Source organism: Silurus aristotelis, assembly GCF_946808225.1.
Source record: "Silurus aristotelis genome assembly, chromosome: 17".
Taxonomy (NCBI): domain Eukaryota; kingdom Metazoa; phylum Chordata; class Actinopteri; order Siluriformes; family Siluridae; genus Silurus; species Silurus aristotelis.
Window position 1 is genome coordinate 9,890,390 of NC_139590.1, and position 20,782 is coordinate 9,911,171.

The 20,782-nt window shown below is 36.2% G+C and overlaps 1 long non-coding RNA gene across 1 annotated transcript in view; it reads left to right on the top strand.

Moving 5' to 3' along the window:
* Positions 1-596: 596 nt before the first annotated feature.
* The window catches only part of LOC310739583, a 50,897-nt gene continuing 30,711 nt past the window's right edge, over positions 597-20,782 (top strand). The window contains exon 1 of the long non-coding RNA XR_014537427.1: positions 597-686. This is a non-coding gene — a long non-coding RNA (uncharacterized lncRNA). The remainder of the gene's footprint in view (positions 687-20,782) is intronic.

Here is a 20,782-nt window from a genome sequence, read left to right on the forward strand (position 1 = left end):
AGAGAGATGAAAGCTTAGTCTCTCATTTGCTTTCATACACACATAGACACATACATTTGCAATACTATATAATAATACAGATTGTCATCAAGACTATATATTAAAGTATATGACTATCAATATTTTTAATAAGGATGGACTTACTAATTGTAACTAATTCAGAATTTTTTTGCTAACCATTAAACCAATAAAGCAATACTGGTTACATTTTTTATTTACAAATTGGAGATGATGAATTAGCTAAACAGAGAGTGTATGAATTTTTTGCTCTATCTAAAATTTCTAAACCAATGCCCTGTAAGTAATAATGGAGGAAGACTTTTGTGTAATCTTTCAGTACTGTGAATAAATGATGGTGGCTTTATTTCAAAAGGTTTCGAACAGAACCATGTGAGTAGCATCTCGGTTCCTCTGAGAGTTTTTACTGATCACCTGCCAGCATGTTAAAATGAGACTGGTTGGGGAGCGCTTTGTTTCTGTGCACTTTGACACACACACACACACACACACACACACACACACACACACACACACACACACACACACACACACACACACACACACACACAAAGAGCATTGATTTCATTATCACTTTTGCACATATGGATTGTCTGTAGTGTTGAAGGTTATCTGTGGTCGAGCCTTAATTCAGATCTGGAAAATAGGAAGAAACACACCATGCAAAGGTAAAGATGGCTTCACAGTTTTTTTGCACTGAGCATGTGGGAGTCTGCTCTAGGAAATACTCTGATTCAAAACTCTCTTTATATCCTACACACATGGATGCAATCAATATAAACTGTTACCATACCCGCTGCTTTTCTCACTCTTCTGCCTTTCATTCTCTATGAACAAATTCACTACTAGCGTGATGTTAGGGTGATAATGAAAGCTCCTGGGGTTATATTAATTTAATACAGAGGGAAAAAATATCCTCTGGTTCACAGTTTTATTGTGCTTTTGGATCTGTCTTGCTCTCTCTCTCTCTCACTACAACAGAAGATCATATCCTGTTTAGCCATTTTGTTATGCTGTATGGTGGTTTTTATCAAAGTTTACAAATAATAGGGATGGGTGATAGGATAAAATAATAATAATTATATAATGATTCTTTTAAAACATTCTCTGTGTTTATTCAAATCTATGTGCAAAAGATTTTACTGAATTATTAAATTATTAATGTCTCAAAAAATAACTATATCACCAACCAAATGGAAATTTCTGTAAAATGTTTATGCTAATGTGTGAATGCTTTAATTCAGATTATAATAATTATCAATTAATCAAAAACAAAAATCTGAGTGTCTGGAAAGGCAGGAAGCAACTATAGTAAAACTTCATTCGCTCAATCTTTTATTATTTATTATATAATTTTCTATGCTGTATATGTTCACCATTGCACATTTTAACTGCTGCATATTTCATGATTTAGAGGATTTCGCTCAACATATTCCAACTGGTTCTTTTTTGTTTTTGGACACCCTGTATACATCATAATATATTATAAAATCCATAGTAGATATTATAATATCAAAATCAGAAAACTATATAGAAATCTAAGAAGTTAATAACTAATGGAAAGTTACTAACTTTTATTAATCCTAAAAAAAATAATGCTTTGAATTTTCAGTATGTCCACGTAGAGTATAGGTGATTAATATTTAAAAAATCTAGTAATGAGATAAAGTTTGCCTGTAAGCAGATTAAGGGTGAAATAATTAGATGATTATAGGTCCTACAGAGTTACAGGCAGATGGGCAACTGAAGCAAAATATATTAATTGTACATAGCCAGACAATTGGTGTGTAGAAAATTATTACTATAATTTCCCACATAATTTTTCACAAAGCCTATAGCAGATTTTGAATAAAGTTGGCACCATATCAATCATAGGCTACTAAGTTGAATAGTATCATATAGCCACAAATATCAAATCGTTGTCTTATGATGTAACATTGTCATATGCTAGTTTCAGGTCTACAGCAGTTGTGGCTGCAAATTTCAAATAGGGGAAGCACAGAAAAATCTGTTATTGAATTATACTGTATTCAGAATATCTGTTTTCTGCTTTATCTCTTTTGGTATATCTTTCTGTTTAACTCTTAATCTCTCCTCATATGTAAGAGCATCAACGTTATTTTTCTAAACCAGGTTGAGATAATTAGTAGTGTTTGAAATGTCAAGAATAATAGCAGCTAAGCTGCTAACTAGCAAGATACATTTATAGTGATAACTATAAATGTAGACCTATGAATAGCTACACCTTCATACTAGACCTTTATACTGACACTTTCACCACAGCAAATCATCTCCATACCCCCCTGTCCTCTTCCTCTGCCCCTTTCAAACCAACTACCTGCATGTCTTCCCTCACCACATCCATAAACCTCCTCCTTGGCCTTCCTCTTTTCCTCCTCCCTGGCAGCTCCATCCTTAACATTCTTCTACTGATATACCCCATGTCCCTCCTCTGCACATGTCCAAACCATCTCAATCCCTCACCTTGTCTCCAAAAAGTCCTACATGGCCCATCCCACTTATAAACTCGTTTCTAATCCTGTCCCTCCTTGTCACTCCCAACGAAAACCTTAACATCTTCAGCTCTGCTACCTCCAGCTCCACCTCCTGTCTTTTAGTCGATGCCACTGTCTCTAATCCATACAACATCTCAGGTCTCACCACAGCCCTATAAACTTTCCCTTTTACTTTGCAGATACCCTTCTATCACAAATCACTCCTGCCACTCTTCTTCACCCTGCCTGCACTCTTTTCTTCACTTCTCTAACACACTCTCCATTATGTTGCACTGTTAACAACAGGTACTTAAACTTACCCACCTTCTCCACCTCTTCTCCCTTCAACCGCACCACTCCCCTGCCCTCCCTCTCATTCACACATGTACTGCCTTGCTCCTACTGTCTTTCATTCCTCTTCTTATCAGCGCATACCTCCACCTCTCCAGGCTCTTCTGAACCTGCTCCCTACTCTCGCCACAAATCATGATATCATCTGCAAACATCTGCAAACATCATAGTCCGAGACACCTGTCTGACCTTGTCCTCAGAGCCGATCCTTGATGCAATCCCACCTCCACCTTGAACCAATCTGTCCTGCACCACCCTCACATACTTCTCTGACACAACTTCCTCATACAATACCACAACCCCTCTCTCGGCACGCTGTTGTATGCTTTCTTTAGATCCACAAACACACAATGCAACTTCTTCTGACCTTCTCTATAGTTCTTCTTTAAAATTCTCAAATAAATGATTGTGTCTGTGGTGCTCTTCCTCTGCATGAAACCATTCTGTTGCTTACAGATGGTCACCTGTTCTCTCAACCTAGATTCCACTACTTTTTCCACTAACTTTAGGGTATGACTGATCAACTTAATTCCCCTGTAGTTACTGCAGGTCTGCACATCCCCCTTATTCTTTAAGATCGGTACCAGCACACTCCTTCTCCATTCCTCAGGCATCCTCTCACCTTTTAAAATCTTGTAAAACAATCTAGTTAAAAACTCCACTGCCATCTCTCCATCTCTCCAACATCTCCACACTTCTACTAGTATGCCACCTGGTAAAACCAACTTTCCACTCTTCTTCCTCTTAATAACTGCTCACACTTCCTCCTTACTAATCCTATCCACTTCCTGCTTTACCATCTCCACATCATACAACCTTTTCTCTCTCTCATTTTCCTCGTTCACCAGTTACTCAAAATTCTCCCTCCGCCTTCTCAAAACAATCTCCTTATTAGTCAACATACTTTCTTCCCTGCACAGTTTGTCTGTGCCAATCGGTACAAATCCTTTCCTCCTTCCTTAGTGTCCAGCTCCTCATATGCCTTTTCCTTTGCTTTCACCACATCCCTCTATAAGCACTGATGACAGTTATCATCACCCCTTCAGCCTCCAGCTTCACGTTCATTGCCCTATCAGAAACTCTCTTCACCTTAGTCTCAATAAGAAATAAATCAGTTTCTTTTACCAGTCAGATATCAATTTCACCTCACAGGGCAAGCTGGCTGTCCCAGAATAGCGTCAGCATTTTCCCCTTCCTCTAAATGGTTGGTCAGAGGGAAACTGTTACAGCCATGTTCAACTAGCAAAACACATGTGTAGCGCATTTTGTGTTTCATGATCAAATTTTGAAATTGCTGACACTGATTCACTTTTAAGACAACCTTAATGTGTCTGAAGATGTGAAGGAAGATGAAATTTGAAAACTTAGGTTACAAAAATATCTTGCAGTTGATGAAATTATGGTACCATTCAAGGAATAATCTCATGTATGTGTCTATATGTCAGCAAAACCTCACAAATAGGGCTTCGAGATGTATCGACGTGCTGGTCAAAGTGGCTTTCTTTATGGTTTTAACATTTGTCAATGGGCAGAAAATCCAGAAAAGAGAAATCTGGTGTAACTAGAGACGTTGTCCTGAAAATTACATCCACCCTTCCAGCAGGGAAAAATCACAAGGTTTCTGCAGACAACTATTTCACATCAGTTCCACTGGTGGAGCACCTAAAAGAAAAGGGGGATTCAACTACATCGGCACAGTCCTAATCATCGCGGTAATAGAATGCAACATGCTGGATGAAAAGGAACTGAAGAAAAGAAGAAGAGGGTCAATAAATTTTAGAATAAACCAGGACAACATCATCATTGTAAGATTGTGTGACAACAAACCTGTGAACCTATTCTTTTGTTGGCATTTAACCAAAGGGAAATGTGAAACGCTGGGATCGAAAATCTAAAACGCACATAATGGTTCCAAGACCAGCCATTGTTGAAACATACAAGTTCATGGGTGGTGTTGACCTTCTTGACATGCTGTCTGCACTTTACAAGTTCAGATTCAAATTTTGAAGATGGTATATGTACATTTGGTGGCACACTGTCACAGTGGCAGTCATCAACTTATACAAAAGAAACTGGAGCTCCAGATGAAACCCATGGAGTTAGAAGCTTCTTACATAAGTGCAGGAAAGGCCAAAATCAAGTGTGGCAGAACACTGTCCTCTCCAGAGCCAGATGCAACACCTCCACATAAAAGGCCAGTGTGCCTTCTCATGTGAGAAAGGATGGCAATGATCAGTTCCCAATATGGGAAACCCGACAGAGATGCAAACACTGCACAGGCAATCGCTTCTCACATGTCTACTATGGGAAATGTGAAATCCTTTGTTCGAACAAGGACACAAACTGTTTTTTGGCCTTTCAAAAGGTGAAATGAAAAGTCATAAAAGGGTTCCTGTCTAAAACTTTTTGTTATAAAATAAACATTGTTGTGGTCAGTACTGTAAATTGCCATAAATGCCTGATGTATTAAATATGCTAAAAATATATATATTTTTTACATTTTGTGTTTTAATGACTCAGCAAACACTTCAGTTTTCAAAAAAAAAAATAAAAAATTGAATTTTCTGTCAATGATTTAATATTTCAGGCTTTACAAGGATAAAAAACAACTGATACTGGTTTGGTTACTGACCACTACTGCAACTATGCAGTACAGCACACTGTACTGGATTACTGTTGCTGATAAGTTTATTTTTTAGATGTTCATTACTGTTTCAATAACTGGCACTTGTTTATGAAGTTCTGCCCCTTTTAGAGAACTGTCAATCATCATATGGGGAGCTGTGTATCCAGGCAGTACAAGCAAAGAGAACAGTGTCAAAAATGTTGTTGGTTTTTTTCCCAATGTAAATCCCACCTCTCCACACGACTCTTTATCCATTGCTTTTCTGTATGCTGTATATTTAACTTAAATACAAAATGCTGGCTGTGTATGATACATTTAACTGTGTGCGTGAGAGGGGCAGCAAAAAAGAGAAAATTAGACACTAACTGAAAAATGAGGCTCCCCATGTATTGATGTTCCACCTATGTTGCTGTAACCAGTACTTCACCTCAAATTTTCTCTCTCTTTCCCATTCTCACTTTCTCTCTCTCTCTTTGCTGTTCTCCTTGCTCCTGATATAGAGTGAAATGAAAAGAATAATATGCAGTCAAGGGTGCTGATATAGTGTGTGAGCAGAAACCCTACATGTTGAGCCAACATAGTCCCGTGCCTGTAGATAAGCACGCCTCATTGCAAAGTTGCGAAGGTTAGGGTTACAGCTGAGGTTAGCTGTTCAAGGGTGATGTAAAGTCCAGAAACGTAACACTTAGTCTTAGTGAATTTTTTTTCTCTCTCTCTCTCTCTCTCTCTCTCTCTCTCTCTCTCTCTCTCTCTCTCTCTCTCTCTCTCTCTCTTTATCTCTCACACACACACACACACACACACACACACACACACACACACACACACACACACACACACACACACACATATGCAGTATCTCACAAAAGTGAGTACACCCCTCACATTTCAGTAATTATTTTAGTATATCTTCTCAAGAGACAATACCATAGAAATAAGGAGTAGCTAGAGTAGTTTAGAGTATAACATGTATAGCAGTATAGATTTACTGTCCTCTAAAAATAACTTCACATACAGTCATTTTTGTAAATATAGCTGGCAACAAAAGTAAGTACACACTAAGTGATAATAGCTGTATGTTGTGTAACCATGCAAAGCCACATGTCCTATTGATCATATTTATATTTTTGTCTGCTTGACAGGACCATAAAAATTTGTGGATCTTGTATTAGAGCAGTTACAATTCTTAGAGAGTTCAATTCTCTCATACTGACCACTGGATGTTCAACATGGCACCTAATAGCAAAGAACACATTAAAGATTTGAGATTTAGAATTGTTGCTTTTCACAAAGACGGCCTAGTCTATAGGAAGATTAGTAACACGGTACAGTGGCCAGGGTCATACAGAGGTTTTCCAAGATGGTTTCCATTTGTAACAGGCCTCGCAAGGGTCGATCAAAGAAGTTGTATGTCAGGTGCAGAAGCTGGCTTAAAAAATCAGATGCATGAGTGCGGCCATTGCTTTAGAGGTTCAAAAGCAGAAGGTCTGCTTGTCAGTGCTCAGACCATATGCTGGACACAAGTCAGTTTGCATGGCCATTGTCCCAGAAGGAAGCCTTTTCTGATAAAGCCTGCACATAGTTTGCTGAAGACAACCTTTCCAAGAGCATAAATACCTGGATCCATGTCCTGCACACTATATTTAAGACTTAAGATAACCTTGTTTGGCTCAAATGGTGTCCAGAATGTGTGGCATCATGATCTGGGGGCTGCATGAGTGCTGATGGTACTATGGAGCTGCGTTTAATTGAAAGAAACATAATTCCTTCCCATTAGAAACTAGGCCGAATGGCTGTTTTCCAACATAATAATGACCCAAACACACTGCCAAAACTGCCTTGCTAAGGAAGCTAAAGGTGATGAAGTGACCAAGAATGTCTCCAGACCTGAGCCCTATTAAACACCTGTGAGGCATCCTCAAGCAGATGGAGACGCTGCATGTGTCTAACATCCAGCAGCTCCATGATGTCATTATGGAGGCCCGGAAGAGGATCCCAGCAACAACCTGTGCAGCTCTGATGAATTCCATGCCAATGAGGATTAAGGCAGTGCTGGACAAAATGGTGTTCACACAAAATATTTTCACTTTGATGCAGTTTTGACATGTTCACTTAGGGTGTACCCACTTTGTTGCCAGTTATTTAGACAATAATGGATGTAGGTTGAGTTATTTTTAAAGGACAGTAAATCTTTACTGGTATACAAGCTGCACTTTGACTAAATATATCCACGTTTCATTTCTAAAGTTTTGGCACTTTTGAAGATATATTAAAATGCTTGTTAAAATGTGAGGGGTGTACTCACTTCTGTGAGATTACATTACATTATATTATATATTATTTACTTATATATATATATATATATTCATTTATAAAAATATAATCATTTGTTTATATATTAATGTTTATATCTACATTTCTACATTTCAGTTTCCAATTTCCAAATAATGAAAACAAATTTTTTATAAAAATAAACAAACAAATATTTATTTATTTATTTATTTATTTATTTATTTATTTATTTATTCATTATTTGGAATTTGAAAACTTAAATGTAAATATATAAATGAGCATGCTCAACAAACACACGCATGCATGCGCGCACACATTTGCGCACATACACACGCACACACACACACACACACACACACACACACACACACACACACACACACACACACAGATATGATCTTCCATCTTGTCTTGTGTGTTTCTAGCTAGGAGGGGAGTACTTCCTGGTGTTGTGAGAGAACAGGAAATTCATTATTCATTGGTGTGACATTCTGTAGCCCGCCTTCCCATTGTTTAGAATGGGAAAGAGACAGCAAGGACACGCACAATGCAGCAAAATACACACACATCCAGTACAGCTCAGAACAAAATAATGGGTATTTATGTATACATGCTGTGGGACACGTTCTCAGTTAGTTTTAATGTATGCTGTGGTTAGCACAGCTTCATATCATATGTGATAATAGAGTCTATTGCAGAATTTAGTACATTTTTTTGACAGCGTTGAAACTTGACTCTTGAACTTAAACCCATGCTGGAGTCATTAGGCATGGGAGCCTGTATAACGGATGCTGTGTTTGTTTAAACCGGTAGGTCATTGCCACGATTAGCCTGTATGCGGAAGACGTGCACGAACACACACACACACACACACACACACACACACACACACCAACCCCCCCACCCCCTTGCAGAGAAAAATAGGATAGCTAAATGTTTCCATAATTGACTACAGTTCTCTGTTATTACTTCTGAGTCTTCATCCTTTTAAAAAATTCTAAGTCTATGGCACAGAACACCTACACTCAACACATACACTTGCTTAGAATAGTTGTATTCTACTAATGAATGCAGCATGTATTGTTAAATAGTGATACAAAAAGTTATACTCTTTTTAAAAAACATATTCTTCTGTACTACATTTGCGGCATTTGGCAGACGCCCTTATCCAGAGCGACTTACAACTGAGGGTTTTTTTAGGGCTTTGCTCAAGGGCCCAAGCAGTGGCGGCTTGGTGGTGGTGGAATTTGAACCTGTGATCTTCTGATCCAAAGCCCAATGCCTTAACTACTGAGCTACTACCTCCCCTACTATTTATATATTAATAATAGTATTATATACTATTTAGCTTTTTAGCTTTTTACATCCTCACTGTTACTATTCACAATGTTTCTCAAAATTATCAAAGTGATTGCTTGATGTAATGCAACCACCACCATGCTTTACAGCTAGACCTTTTTTTTTTTTAAATAAAAAAAACATGTTTGATGAATATATCCAGACAAAAGCTGCAAAAGTGGTAGCTCAGTGGCTGTTGGACTGATCAGAAGGTTGTGACAAGTAAAATCCCAGCACCACAAAGCTGTCACTGCTGAAACCTTGAGCAAGGCCATTAACCCTTAATTGCTCAGTTGTATAAATAAGTTACTCTGGATGAGAATGCCTGTAAATGTAAGGCATTCCAGAAGTTATTTTAATAGCCTGCTGTCCATAATTTGCCAGTAATCAAAATCTAATTTATTTTCAGAAATTATTTTAAACTAATTTTATTTTTGTTTTACTGAGTGTGGAGTTTCTCTGAGGCAAAGAATAATTTTTCCCAGGGTAGATACTTAATGTAATGCATTATAACTCATCTGAACTGTATTGCCTAAACAATACCAAGTTTTTAATCTTTATGTGAATTGAAGTTGTGCATGCTGTTTTTACGAGCTATATTGCCAATCATTCGCACTTGTTTTGGTAGAACTGATGCAAAACTTAATCATACTGAATGATGTTAAAGCTACAGTATGGCAATGACAGATTTTTTTCCATCATAGGCAGAATTTTGTTTTTGCATAAATGTTTTATCTGAGTAAGTTTCTAATTTACTAAATATTTCCATTATCTCCATGTTCCTATTGTAAAATACTCTATATATTTAACTACATTTTTTAACATTTATTTACTTTGTAATGACGATTTATGAATTGGGAAAATCCGAAATATTCTGTAGCCTCGCTGAAGCAAAGAAGCCCTGTCTCTGTTTATGGGTGCCGAAGGTTATGTGTTCTGCATTTTGTGGAGGCTTTGCTCATTCATTTCCCTAACAAAGCAGCAGGGGCACCTGGCTCTCGCATCCAAACTTCATCTATCTCTCCAGCGCAGACTGATGCACAGAAAAATCAAATTCTCATTTGCTTGCTGAGTGAGAGAGAACGAGAGAGAGAGAGAGAGAGAGAGAGAGAGAGAGAGAGAGAGGAGGGGTACCTGGGCAGACTGACCTCCCATTGAACCCACAGCCGCTCTCTGTTTAGTCATTTATCTGCAGTGGAGACAGCAAGCAGGCCTGATTGGAAACCGCTGGGCTGACATTTTTCTAGGTCTGCAGATGGAGGAGTGTGTGCGCGGGTGAGCAAGTGAGCATGCTTGTGTGTGCCTGATTTGCTCTGCCCATTGCGATGTGCCATGCATCTGTTTATTCTGAGCAGACAGCAGAAGGCCAATGCAAGGGAGATGGCATCTCATTTTGAAGTTCAGAACTGCAGTGCATATCATTTAAGGGATCGCATCATACACGACTTAATAATGAAAATGTGCCCATTTTGCCTGAACCCTATAAGTACACCAGTCTAATTATGTCTTTATGCTTGACCTTGACCGCTTTCACACTTTCATTTTATCTGATGCCACCCCAAATCAGAAAATGCTAAGTTAGAGCACAAAAGAAAAATTACAAACACGGGCTCTCCAGAATCAGTGTGTGCGTGTGTGTGTGTGTTCGCTCTGTATGAAATTTGTCGTGCTACAGATGTTTTGCTATTTCACGGTTTACATTTAAAGTAGCAAAAAGTCAGTGATAATTTATAGTGTAGTTCTAAGACCGTACTTTCTGGAAAGCATACGTCAGACTACATCTCCTCGAAGAGAATGTTTATTTATATTTTCTATTGCCGTTTCTTCATTTAGTTTCAAATAATTTTTACATCTTTAAGGTGAATGGTGCAATGTATGCATTTGGCGCAGTACATTTTTTTGTGTTTAAATCTGTTCAACTAGACAGCAGGGGTGCAAATTTCCGATTTATATTGTGCCTGTATAATCTACATTTTCCAGCAAAGATTTAAATTCCCACTGCGGAACCTTTCTATCACTTCGCCCAACCTCCCCGAATCCCATTTCTTGTAAACACTTTATAAGGACTATATATTCTGCATTGCTGCACATTTCACTCCCTAGTCTTGTTCTTTTGTGCATTTATAAACAACTTCTAGATTATTGCTTGCATGTATTTGACATCATTTTGAAGTCTGTGCACACATTTGCATCTCCTCTCTCTCTCTCTGTGCATGCATTTTGCAGCTTCTATTACAGTTTTGATTCATTATATTAATTTGTAAAATGGTTGCCATTACTTTGTCATCTACTTGATCCATTTGTGACAGTAAAGACGCTGCATGCACAGTGTTTCTTCAGCCTCTTTCAAACTACCATATGTGGGATTTCCCAAAGTGTTCAAATACACTGTTTCACTGTACCATGGCCAGGCAAGTTTCACATGAGTGCTCTAAAACATTTAAAAGGGTTCCAATGAAATTGAATAGTCTGTCCATTATCTAGCTGGGATTGAATTGAAAAAACAATTTGTCACAACTGAGGCACAGCTTCACAAAATAACAGGATTCTGTCTCTTATTCACATAAATCTAGGCTCCAAAATCTATTGGTACTCATGATCAAAATGCATAATAATATCAAAATCTTATTTGTATTTGACAGATTTCTCTGTTATTGATAGCAATAATTAAAATTGTATGTAGTGATTTGTTCAGATAGTCTAATCTAAATGCTGAAATATAGTTTTTTAACATTGTATATATACAGAATTCTTAAATATGCTAATTAAGTGAAAGAAAATAAATAGGTTGCCTGTTATTTTATTACAGAGTTATAAGAGAAAACTTTATCATCATTACTTGATCAATTAGAAATGTGTTATTTGATTTATTGAAATATTGAGATATTTGATTTATTTATTTATTCCGTTTAATTGCTTTTTTCAATATTTGGTCAATGATACAGAGGTCTGTACAAATAACAGCTTGTTTTACTAATTCAAGTGGATTTACAGTAGTAACAATTACTAGACTTTTCAAATGTGTTTGTTTGAGATCAGCATGGTTAGAAATTAGCATAAATAGTGCTTATGGATCTAGATTGGATCTAGATTGGATGGATGCATGGTAACAGTACAGTTTGCATATCCAGTACATGATGCATACAGGGAGCTTTTTCTTGCCACAGATGCCACCGACTTGCTCATTATGGACAAACTTACATTTTTAAAGAAAATCTTAATCGTTCTTTCTTACCATATTATCTGTGTAAAGCTGCTTTAAGACAATGTCCATTGAAAAATGAAAATGGAAAAGTACTTTTTTTCCCCTTAATAATTGTTTTAAAGAAAATAACTTAATAAATGTCACTAAGCTCAACACAAACACAGTATGCTTTTGTGATGCAGTATGTTTTTTTTATTTTTAATGTCAAAATGTTCTTTTCAGTGTTATTTATTTGTTATTTAGCATTAAAATGAAGCATATTTATTTATTTATTTATTTATTTATTTATTTATTTATTATTGCAAACAGTATCCTATATAAATCATTGCCATTTTTTATGCAGTACTACTACATTGCTGCAAGTGTCTAAGCAAATCTATATATCATGTTTAATAGAAATTCCTTCAAACCTGATATAATATTTTGTCATATCACCCACACCAATGTTGTCATTTTGTCCACCACTAAACATGATGTAGAATTTTCTGTAGCAGAAGCAATAAGATGTAATTAAGAGCAGTATCCCCACACATTCATTGAGAGACTAGAACTTTCTGTGACAGAGTATACAGTAGGTGTTATAATTCATAACTCCATCAACCATTATTGCATCTTGCATTAATGTAAAATCCCGATTCTTCCACCTTATCCATTCAATCTTCACTCATCCCTCACTCACAAAAGAAGTGGAAAAACAAAGATGTACAGAGTGGGTGAAAATTATCCCCAGTTAGGATATGTAGTCTGTGAGAGTAGAGGGGGAGAGTGAAGAGTAACGAGAGAAGGAGTGTAGGTGTCAATAGCAGCGGCCTATCTGTGCCCGCGAGGTGCTGAGTGAACTTTTGAACCTGGGTCACATTAAATGGGCGCTGCACGACAAGACTAACCTCTTCTATGTGCTCTTTCTTTACATTTATTAGTGGCAGTGTAAGAGAACAGAGAAAGCGAGTGCAGGACAGAGACAGAAAGAGGAAGGGAGGACGTAAAACAAGAGGGCAACTTCAGAAAATGCACAAGGCCATTTACCTCCCTCTATGTGCTGGAGCAAATGAATGGTACCTTTACATTGTTATTGGATCTACACACAAATATGCTTATCTAAATTTCGTTCTTTCTCTGTTTATTATCTCTATGTGCTAAGAATTTATTAGGAGTAGAGCAAAGAAACAGAACAAAAAGGTATAGAAATAAATACATGCATGCAAATCACAGTGGATTTATAACACCGCATATTAAATTTAGCTCTTTAAAATTTAGATCTCTGTCAAGATCGTTTTGTTTATAACTTTTAGTGGCTCAAATGATTCTTAATGATTACTAATAATTTCCTCTGAGTATTGAACACACACACACACACACACACCAACACAGACACATGCACAATGCATATGTGTACAGACTCTAATTAAGCACTCTAATTAATTCAGAATTATTCATGAAATTATATGCAAATATGCATTGCCCATTAAGCAACTAGAAGATCTTTAAAATATTAATATGATGAATGAAAAACAGAGACAAAAACACATCATTTACATTGAATGTATAATCCTAAAAGTATAAGACGGCGTAACCTATTTAAATTTCTCATTTTTGTAAGGGTTCATTATAATATCGAATATCAAGATGCACATTTTTGCACACTTTTTGACTTCTACTTTTTTGCAAATAAAGACGTGCATCCTGTTCTGTATTATTATTATTATTTTTTTAATATTTTATTAGGTATACAATCCAATGATAAATATATTTACACTTGTTTTACCATACATACAGTTTTAAATCTTAAAATTCAGCATAATTTAATGAAGCAAACATCTGTTTAGATACTATCCGGAAGAAACTTTTGCACATTTTTATTATTTCTGGTCAGGGGGAAATGTGCATATTTCCAAATGCATGAAAAAAACGTCATGGCATTTTTATCAAGAGTCATAGACTCCACAGATTTTCTCTCTTTAAGTCTTAAGAAGGGAAATATTCTTCAAAAGACACTTGACTTAACTCTTCAGCATTCGAACATGTGTGTGTGTGTGTGTGTGTGTGTGTGTGTGTGTGTGTGTGTGTGTGTGTGTGTAAACAGGTATAATTCAAAGCTACTCACTTTACAATGATATTATAATAATAATAATGTTATATTAATACAATTATTAATTATAATAAATAGATTATATGAATATTATTTGTACTGTTTTGTATTGAAATTGTAGAAGCACTCCTTCTCCAGCCTCTGTCAGTTTGCCAAAATTCAGTGCAGCAGCATTTATCACTTATTGTCTCCTTTAACTGATTGATGCTCTGTGTCACTTTTAATAAGAGGTTTTGCTCTCATTAAAAAATAATCAGTGACTTGAAAAAAAAATTATCAGTGATGAAAATTGAGAGGCTGGTACCACCCTAAACTCATAAATGTCCGATAAACACTTTCCTCACCTGAAAGTGTTTTATTCCTCTTTAACTACAGCAATTTGCAAACGATTTATTATTTAGGCGTATTTTAAAGAATCATGACACCAATCTTTTATTTATTTAATCATCATGTCTAATGTTGTGTAATGTTCAAGAAACAAGTTACTTTTATGATTTATGTCCTTCACCTGTCATCCGTATCTCAAATCCCAGAAATGTGTCTGTAAACACAGTCAGATTTCTATCTGAGACACAGGAGACTCCTTCCGAATATGTATGAATAGATTAAGAAATAAACATAAACAAAAATCAACATGTAATTTATAAGCTTTTATTTGTGTAGAGAGTATGCCATACAAGACTCTGCATAATATTAACCTTACAACCAATACTATTGTTAAAACTGCTATTATGCAAAATCACCAGCTTTAAAATGAGCTTCAGTATTCGACAAAGTGGCAAAAAAAAAAACCTGATCATGGAATTTGTATTATTATAAAAAAAAAAATTATTTTATATCTGAGGTTTTCTGTCTCTCTTTTACCCACACACATGTGCAGAATTAATCTGAGAGCAGCTGTGCTGAAGAAAAAAATAACATATTCTGCCAATCCAAGATGCATTGTGATATTAATAAAAGAAAAGCAGTCAGTAAAAGCACAAATGAATGATTTTCATACTTTGTTAATAGAGCGTGTTGTTTATGCCGCTTTGCAAAGTCTTGTATGTCTTTCCAACAGTAGGCTACAATGTTGGAAAAATGACCGAACCGCACATTTATCAACCATGAAGCACAAATAAGACTTTATATGGGTAGATTTACTGATTAATAGATTCGGCAATAAAAAGCAGCACCCCCATCACCCACGGGAGCTCGTAAGTGTCGTAACACAACATATTTTAACAGACTTTACATCTTCTCCCCCCACACTCTGTGCACTCCAACTAATGGCCCTCTTGCGCGAGCTAGTGACTCCAATTACAAATGTGCATGCTGGACAGTGTCCAGCCAAAAGCAAATAAATAAAAGCTGAATGTGGGTGTTGGGTGAGTATGCCACTAGAAAATCAGACTTTTGCGCTGAGGTGCAGATGCCCGGTTTGCCTACTGACCATCTTTTTATCTGAAAGAAACAGTGGGGGTTTTTTAATGGGTTGCCTTGGTGGCTTTATGTCTGTCTTGACCAGCAAATCAGTGTCTAATTGCCAGATTGAATGCACCTCCTGAGTAAGACAGCCTGCCAATATTTACATTGATCCTTATGAGCTGTGATTAGGTTGTCCATCTTTGTGCAAAGGGTTAAACTGGTCATCAAGGAGCCTAATGCTGAAACAGCTATAACACGAGGAAATAAGCAGTATAATTATAGTAACAATTGTTAATACAAGCAAGCATAACATCCACATCATCACCGAGATTGCATTTATTTCTCTATACCAATAATACCAAAGTTTTATGTGAACTTGTGAAACTGAAGCGCTTAACTTTATCTGCATATCTTGATGCATCGTGCTGCTGCCATGTGATTGTTCAGGTGTATATAAAACGAATTATGTAACTAAGAATATATCAAACAAAACATATACAAATTATTATTTTTTATTTGCTATTATTATAAAACAAAGTCTAATATTGCACTATATTATTTAAATAGACAAAAGTACAATCAAACCAGGGGTACTTCACAGCTTAGGTCAAGGCCTAAAAAATCCTCAGAACAGCAGGTCACCGCAAAGAAAACTGAAACTAGGTGTAAATTATGGGTATTTGGGGGTTTGAAGGCCTATGACACTTGAGCCAATATCCTCTTAAATTTGGACCTAAATTGCTCATGTTCATAAGTCAAACCTACCTTTGTTGAGTGAGTGTGAACTGAAACTTCTAGGATGTCAGCTTTCTAGTCATAACAGCCAGTGTTAAAAGAAAGCTGTAATGCACCTCTGACAGACTTGTGTGTGTGTGTGTGTGTGTGTGTGTGTGTGTGTGTGTGTTTCGGTGTCGGTGTCTGTTATAGGGCGAAAGAGAATAAGTATTTGTGTATCTGTGCCTCTGAGTATCTATACATTGTATCTTCATTGCATTGCACTAAAGACATCGAAGAAACATAGACAGAGACACTCAGAGACTTGGGGGTTTTTAGCCCCAGACTGCCCTATAATCCTTCATCACCTCAAAGGCAGCACTCTAAAGTCTATTAACTTAGTCTCTGGACAATGACTGAGGCAGGACATGTGGTTTTTTTTTCAATTTCTGTCCCTTATGTTTTAAATTTCTCTGTTTTCTCCTGTAAAATTGGATTAATTGTGACTGTTTTTATTAATAGTTTACTTTTCATTTAATGATTAATCAAGCTATATTAGTAATATCAATCTTATTAAAAAAAAGAAGAATTATGCCAGTGCTATTTTGTATTTGGGAATTATCTTTGTTTTACATTATTGTATTCTGTAAATAATCTTTATATTATATTATTTATATTTTTATCCTGTAAAAATATTTTCCTGAAGATAATTTCTTAGTAGATTAGCAATATTTTTAAAAGCAGATTTTTTTTTAGGAATTGCAATAGAATGATGTCAGTAATGTTTGTTCATTTTCCATCCTGTCCCCGCATAAGAAGAGAGGGAATGTGTCAATGGAAACGTGACATGGAAGGGAATGTCAATGGAAACTCAAGGAAGAGAATGTCAGAGGAAAAAGAGCAAGAGCCATAGGAATTCCCCTAGTCGAATGAGTCTCTCACTCTCCACTCAGTGTGACCTCTGTGCATATGGTGTCATGGCAACAAGGTCAGCCATGCAGACAGGTCACACCAGCCAGGGGTCAGACAGGTCAGGTCATGACCCCGGTCAAGAGTTCAGGAGTGGGGCTAGTCCTCCAGCGCTCTCTTGCTCAATGCTATTAAGAGCACAAAAATTCAATTTGAAAGCTATGTAATTTTTGTAAACTCTCAATGCATGGTGCCCACAAAAATATTGACAAAAAAATAACTGAATTATGAATTACTGTATGATATAACAGTAATTACATCAAGCTTAATTTTGCACAATGTGGTTCTTTATCCAACAATTCATGTAATTCAGTATAATTTAATTAGATTATTTTTTAAAATACTTCTTTTAACTCCATTATTGCAGTTTTTTTGCAAAAAAAATATTTTTTTATCAGATTTGCACACATTTATATCATGAGCAAAATTACTGTTGCAATCAAAAATAAGCTTTATCAGAAATGATCTAAATAATAATTATAATTTTATAAAATAAAAATAAATAAATAAAATATTATATATTTTATATTTCTCTGTAGTTACTGGTATTACATTTTTTTTTCAAGTCCCTGTATATTCTGTTTATACACTGTGTTCATAGTGTGTAATTGTTTTACTTTCCCCAATGATTCTTGATTCTTGAGGATTTTGTAAATTGTGTTGTGTCTTTATGAATTCCATTTAATTCGCCATATGGAAAGCCTCCTACTTTTTGCTTCTTTTCCACAGTTGCCAGGCTTATTGGTTTCATTTGAAAGGACTGATTGAGCAGCAATACGATGAAGGGAACGATGACCATAAAACTGACTAAACTAAATGATTATAGCTTGATTGATGGGCAGATTTTGAGCCAGGTGACAAAAGTAAAGTGATCAGAAAATGTATTATACCATTGGGCTTTTGAGAAAAGTGATTAACCCTCAACTGCTTAAATTATAGTCTTGGGTGTTATCTGGCTTTATTTGCAATTAAATAATATGTAAAATCAGTACATTATAACAGCTGTAATCAGTTTCGATTGATTTAATATAAAAGAAAATTCTATTCAAATTGAAGGAATATGAGAATGCATGTATATAAAGACTAAAATCATGATACTGTGATTACCTCTTTGTGCAACTAGTAATTATTTTAATTTATTAGTAGAATTAGTATCTGGTCAGCTGTTGTTGATTTTACACAATATAAGTGATTATACTTACCACAGATTTTTTTACATTGGGTATTATTAGTTTCTGAACAAAGTTGTGCGAAACTTATTCATATTTTAATCCATATATGCTACATATTTTGCTTCTCGAAGCATATTATACTTAAAATATCTATGTAGCATATAATTTATTTGATCTTTTGAAATGTGAGATAGCAAATAGGAATAAGGCTGCCGTGGTTATTAGCAGCTAGCCTTATGAATTATTTTTGCAAACTCCATTAATGATTGCTTCTCAAAAGAAGCCATGGCCTGCCTCAGAGTAAGTTAGTGATCGTGGAGAGGTATGCAGTGGCTGCCTTGGATTTTTCTTTGGAAAGCTTTCTCCCTGCTTTACGTTCCACTCTGCTCCAGGTTTTCTTGCATGCCCTAGCATATAGATCATGTTCACAAAGCTTTACCAAATATTCAGGACAATCTTGCTATTGCATCACTGACATTGCAAACTCTTTATATAGCTGTCATAGCAATTGGCAAAACTGGTAGTTTGTATGTAGTACCAAGTATTTTTTAAAAACAATAGACAGAGCAAAGACATGTATTATTTGATATATAATCAAAGCCATTTCCATTGTGCAAATTTTGACATTGCAGATATAGTTCAAATTCTGTGAAATTGTTCAGCCCTATTATACGCATAATTAAAAAATAAGAAAGGATTACAAAAAGGTAAGAATAAGTAGTGAAAATAAGATCTTTTGTGAAAATATTTTGTGGAAATAGTTCGGAAACATTGTATACAGGATTTGTGGTTGGATATTAATATGAATTATAAACCTTTTTTTGGAAGGTTTAGTCCCTTATTGTCTTTTACAATTGTCATGTTTCTAAGCAGCAGTCCACCAGTGTCACCACTTGGGGGAAACAATACACCTTGGCTTCTAGTGTTAATAACCCACACACAGCCAGACTGATTCACAGGCCAAAACATAAACCCTTGAATCCTACATGCGTTCAGCCTTAACATATCAAAACAGCAGTCTCTCCTTCACGTCCAACAGTGGCTAACAAACCAAATTGGTTGTCCACTTCAAACCCATTGTGCACTTGGCATGTCTATAGTTTACCTTTGACATGTGTAATGTTTGTGAGAGAGTGTGCAAAGGTACCCCCTGCTATACTGCCCCATTTTTCATTTGCCGTTTTTCAACCCATCTCTTTTCTCTAATGCCTTTTTTCTAATCTCACTGCCTGCAATCTTTTCCTTCATTTGGTTCAAACAGGAATAAGTAGGTACATTTATTTTTTCCCTGATACACACCAGGGATCAGTGTGTGTACTCCTTTACAGTAAGCTTACACAAGCGATTTCATATATGAACACACACCTGCAGTGTGTTAAGTTGCATGTGTGTGCTTGTATAGTGAAGCATGTAGGCTAAATCCCAGCGCGAGTGTGATGGTCAGGTCAGAGATGGAGGGGTGCAGGTGAAGCGGAGTTCACATTAGCATACGGCGCTTTTGCACTACAGGCCTCTCCTCCGAGCCACAATGGCGGCTCCATCTGTTCCAGTCGCCTGTTACAAATCTGGTGTCACTTGGCTGGGTGGAGCCGATGCTACTGCACCATTAGTATGGATGATAAAATGGCTACTGTTTCGTTGGATTGACAGCACATGCATGCTGGATGTGAGGTGTGGTGTACCTATACCCTGATGCCCTAGCTGTCATTAATTGTAGTAGCTTCACTGCACTGAAGAAATGTGACTGTCCGTATAATCAGGTATCTGTGTACCAGACTCATGATGTGGTAAACCCATGAACTGCGTTTCCCCTACATCACCAATTTTTCATCTTTTCATAAGTGTGTTGATCTTTCAGCACACTGTCAATGCTGCAAATAATGTAATGTGTAATATCATGTCATGTGCAATACCAGAATTTATAAATTTTATTATTCTATGAACAAAAAATGAGCGCTTAGGACTTATGGAATATATTTAAAACAATAGATGCTATGAAAACATATTTTTAATGCACTTAAATAATAGATGTGTTTTGAGCAATAGTATTTTGTGTATTATGTACGATTTTGCATATTATGCTATTGAGTAGCATATTATGTATGT